Source organism: Nyctereutes procyonoides, unplaced genomic scaffold (assembly GCF_905146905.1).
Source record: "Nyctereutes procyonoides isolate TBG_1078 unplaced genomic scaffold, NYPRO_anot_genome, whole genome shotgun sequence".
NCBI classification, from domain to species: domain Eukaryota; kingdom Metazoa; phylum Chordata; class Mammalia; order Carnivora; family Canidae; genus Nyctereutes; species Nyctereutes procyonoides.
Genome location: NW_026575146.1, coordinates 20,394,239 through 20,399,636, shown reverse-complemented (window position 1 = coordinate 20,399,636; position 5,398 = coordinate 20,394,239).

Sequence of the window (5,398 nt, the reverse complement as noted above, 5' to 3'; positions counted from 1 at the left end):
GTCCTCCGTGTGTGTGTGTGTGCATATGTGTGTGCACACACAAGTGTGTGTGTGTCTCCAACCAGGCAGGAAGTGGAGTTGCTCATAACATGTCACTCTTCTGTCTGTATGACACACTTCTCTCCCCAATGTAGCCTGTCTGTGTCTGTGTGCTCATTTCCAACTGAACTTTATTTTTAGGGTCCTAATGATCATAATTTAATTCTGAGCTTCTCGGGGATCCCTGGGTGGCGCAGCGGTTTGGCGCCTGCCTTTGGCCCAAGGCGCGATCATGGAGACCCAGGATCAAGTCCCACATCAGGCTCCCGGTGCATGGAGCCTGCTTCTCCCTCTGCCTATGTCTCTGCCTCTCTCTCTCTCTCTGTGTGTAACTATCATAAATAAATAAAAATTAAAAAAAAAGGAAATAGTTGGCTTGAAAACATATTAAAAAAATAATTCTGAGCTTCTCTAACACTTCTTTCTGAAATATATAATTTGACATATAGTTAAATGTATCGTGGTTTGCAGGACTGTCTCACTTCCATAGGTGATGTTAACCATGTAGTCTGAATTTCGGGGACCTCATCCAAGTAATAACCCAGATACCGTTGACTCATTCCCAGACGCTGAGGCAGGGTACCAGGTCCCTCCCAGTGTCTCTGTCCTAATTCTGTGAGCCCTCAGAACAGCACTCATTCTCCCCTGAAAGGCATTTCCGGGGCTGACTTTAGCCCATGTGGAATCCCTGTCCTATCAGAATGAGAAACCTGCTCTGGGCTGGTGTAGCCACACTGGGTGGGCAGCACGAGGCAAAGAAAGTTTCAGCCCCACTTGTACCCTTGCTGAGTGCACTCAAGCACTCCTGCACCATGAAAGGAGCACTACCCTCACCTGGACACTCCTGTGTTTATAGTCACAAAAATCTGGGAGAGCTACTGTGTGACAAGCATTACATCTCTGGGTGAATGCTGAAGGCTTTCACTGGAGCTGCCCCTGCTGCCCCTTGCCTTGCCAAGGACAAGAGAGGACTGGCATCTCTTGGGGGAAAGCATGCCCTCTCACTCTGTAAGAGGGGCTCCCAAGCATTTTGTTTGTCCCTCAGGGATTAATAGAAAACTATTTCACTAAAAACTCTAATTTGATAGTTTGAAAAACACTTATAGTTGTTTTCTCCCCAAGGTATAGACATTGAGAAGATGTGGGTGTGGGGACAAACAGCTACACAACACAGACAAGTTACCCCTTCCTCTGACAATAACACCTTGTTCCTGGGTCAAGTCCATCGCAAGCCGCTTTTCAGCCTTCATCAAAATCTGCTTTCATTGCATCATTGGCTACCCAGGCCCAGATACCTGTGAAGACAGTTAGGTCTAGGCTAGTGTTTCCACCCAGTGCTTGCTGCAGCATTGTCTCTGAAATCTGTGAAAGCAGGTTGCACAGGGTGCTGGTCCTGAACGCCTTTCACTTTTGATTCTTCCATGAAGCCCGTCACAATTCAAGTCCACATTACTGAGTAAATGTCTGTATTTGACCTCATGATTCCCGCTTAACCTACATGAGATCTGAAGCTCAGATCAGAATCATCTTTATTTATACTCAGGAGAGGTATGAGTTTTGCAAAAGCCACGTGACTGCAAATAATACTAGGTAAATTGGACTTTGTTTGCATTCCATGATGAGAGAGGGTGAGAGGCAGTCCAGGATTTATGATGAGGCTTTGGCTTGTTATTAGAACCCAAATTCTTTTCTCTGTCTCCTCCACAGCTTCTAGCCTGTTGGATTTAATCCTCATGTGTGCCTCTTGCCACACGGCCTCTATTTCCAGGCTTCCAGTCCATGTTTCAAGCAGAAAAGAGAGCAAAGACACCAGCCCCTGTTTGGGTAACTCCATCAGCCAGAACCATGTCACGGGCTGCTTGCAATTGAGGCAGGTGGAGGAAGCCACACCAACAGCTTTCAGAGCCTCTGTGGTAGGAGCAGGCAAGGTCAAGGAGGGCTGCGTAGGGAGGGCCCCCTGTGTACCCTGCAGATGACTAAGGTTTCTCTAGATAATGGAACTTCCAATCTCAGGGATGCTGAAATGTTGAAAAGTGGTATAGGTGCAAAGGGAGTGTCTTCTTGTGTTCTTCCTGAATAACCCAAGAAGCAGTATAATCTTTGACCCAAGCTCCTCTTCAGATGGACCAGATATTGTGGTTTATCCTCAGTACTTTTCATTGGTTTAAAGCCATACCTAGTTTTCTAGGGGGATGTGCAGTGGGGGTGGGCGTGGGGACAGGATTGGGAGGATGTGGGGTGGGAGGTGGGGATGGGTGATGGAGACAGGTGGTGGAGGCAGATGTTGGCATGAGGGTAGGGGCAGAACATGAGGGTTGGCATGTAGGGAGTGGGGGTTGAGGTGGATGGTGGGGGTTGGGAGTGGATGAAGGGGACGGGGTGTAGTGGGGTGTGAGGATGGGTGATGGAAGCAGAGGTTGGGGTGGGGGTAGGGCCAGGCGGTGGAGGATGGGGATTGGGGTGGATGGGGTTGTAGGTGGGAACAGTGGTGGAGACAGGGTGGGGTGGTGACGGGGCTGGGGATGGGGGTGGAGGTGGGTGGTGGGGACAAGGCGGGAGCGCCTCCCCTCATTCGGCTGCAGGCAGCTGCTCCATTGGCGTCTGTGTCTGTGTGCTCTGTTCTTAGAGGCCCAGTGTGGGAAATGAATGCCATTCCTCACCTACGTAGGAGAATCTTCTCATCAGGAAAAACACATAGTTCAGACAGCATTGACGAAAATTCCTTGGTTTGAGTGATTGATGGAAGATGGACCAAAAAACAGGAGGCGGTGTGTATTCTAATTAAATGGCACATATTTTTGAAGAAAGTAGCACATCTGAACAGTAGCTAAATGATTTATTTTTGACATGGCTAATGAACTGTGGCTGAACCATGATTTGTATTTGACTTCTTCATAAAGTGTTTCTTAGAAAAAATCGCAGCTGGCGTTCATGTGACTCGTTTTTAACAGTTACTTTCCTGTGAGGGCAGACGTTTCCAGGATCTTGCACATCCTCCAGAACACAGCCAAGGAACAGTATTTTGTGAACTAAGACTGTTTCTAAGATGGTTTATGTTGTTTTTCAACATATTGCGACGAGAATACAGAAAGAGCACACTTCAATTATTTTAGAATTAGAAACAACCTAGTTTTATCTTTTCCAGAAGAATCCTACTGCATTAAGAACATTTGAAACAAGAAGGAATCGTGTTTTAAAAATCCCATATTAGAAACATTATAAGCAATCATTAAATTTGGGTTATTTGCTGCAATTTTTAGTTTACTGTACTGTCAGAAGTAAAATATTTTGTTGCTACTTAATTCTACTGTTCAATTTTTGGTTTTGGAAGTGTGTCCACTACTTGTGTGTAAGTCTTAGGAGAAATGTATCAGCATGATGCCCTAAGTCTTTATGAATAGTTTCAAATACCTTGTTTCATTTCTAAGTTCCCACCATTATGGGTTAAGTATGCTAAGTGTGCTCATATGAATTCTCTTTTTAAAATAAGTATGGCCCTCAAATCTTCTACCTTGGTCAAATTTAGTTTCTTTCCATAATATGAAGAGTTTTCCCTTTTGTTCTTCCCTCACGAGCTTCTCATTTCCTGCTATTTCAGGGCATCTCTCACATTGTCACTTCATGTTTCTATTGTAGATCGTGACCCTTCAGAAAATCTTGAAAAAGGATGGTCATTAGAGCTAACATCTACAGACCCACTCCCTCTGTGCCAGGAATTATACCTAAGAATGTGTTCTTATTTTATCTGCACACTAATCCATTAGACAGGTGCTGTTCCCATATGGACTTCATACCACAGAAACAGTGGGGCTTCTGGGATACAGCATGTTCCAAAATTCCAGATGTAAACATCGGGAAACCAGAGGAGGGACAAGGTAGACCAACAGGCCAGTTTTATGCCAATGAAATGCTTTCTTGTAGCTGTTTGTCTCCGTGGTAACCTAGATGAGGTAGGTGTCATATAATTCTACTTTCATCATCATACTGTAGCTTGAAGTTTTCAGATGTGCGTCCGAGCTTACATAATTAATGGGATGTTCAAAGTAAAACCAAGGTCTGCATCTGTCTCCAAAGTCCATGGTCTTTCTACTACGTCATGCCTTGGTCGTTTTCAAGGGCAAGATAATTACATGTAACATGGTCCCTCTCCAACAGCCTGACTAAATTAAAATTAAATTGTTGGGTTAATCTGGATTATTTAAAAATCATTCTAGATTATTTTTAAACAGCATAACTCTTTAAGGCATGACAACGTATATTAAAATAGGATGACACCTGGCTTGGTTGCCCACAATTTCACGCATAACTGAGTTAAAAGTATTCTGAAAAGAAACCATTGTTTATTTCTTTATCTTGGTAAATTAATGTCATAACACATAACCCGTTGGAAACAATTCCCAGTGGATAACACAAAACTTCACAGAAATGATTTGAAGTATTCTGAAGATGTGATGAAGCCATATTTACTGAGATGCTTTTCCAACCTCCTACAGGTGAAGCTATGGGATTTTGACATCTGTTTTGGATACCTTCTCAGCCAAGGTGGTCAGCATAGCAGTGTAACCAGGCATCCCAGGGCTGGTGGCTGACTTACATTCTGTTGCTGGTGATGCAGCTGGAGCCCCCAGCTGCTCCCTTGCTGCCCCCTGCCCAGCTAATCCAAAGTCAGGTGGGCTTGAAATTCAGAATTAACCTGTGGCACTGGGTGGATAGGTTGTCCCATGTCATGGTGATGATTAGTAAAAAGTTGCCAATGGAATTTTTAGAAAGAAAACGTGGTGAGTCAGAGTTCTATAAGTGGGTTTTTCATTTGTTTCTAAAGCATTTTTTAGGTCTCATAACTTCTAATTAGATGTAGCTGGAGGTCCAGTGTTTTTCTCTGGGGGTTGGGTCAGGCCGCCATGGATCAGAAATGTCAAGGGGAGGAGGGTGATCTATGACTCGCGCTTATTGCAGTCCTGACTGTGAGAACATTCACTCTGGATGAGGCAAATAGATTCTGTGTGCGTTCCTGAATGCTTGGTTATTCATGAAGGTAAACAGGTCTGACCTGAGGGCTCTGAGGGCAAACAGTGGGTTTAGTGGCTTGTAAGGGTAACTGTGCACAAGTTAATAGTGGTTCTCTTGTTCTGCTGTCTCATCCTGGATGCTTTACCTAGGTTAGAGGAAAACCTTACGGTCCTGAACTGATGGAAAGTGATGATAGTTTGGTGAAGATGTAGGAGGGTGGGGAGCTGAGTGATGGGGCTCAGAGAAAGGACAGCCACCAGCGCCTGGCAGGGTGTGGTGGGCAAGGGGAGCTTCACAACCACCTGACTTGGTTGTTCTGACAGGCATAAATGATAAATATAAAGTCCTA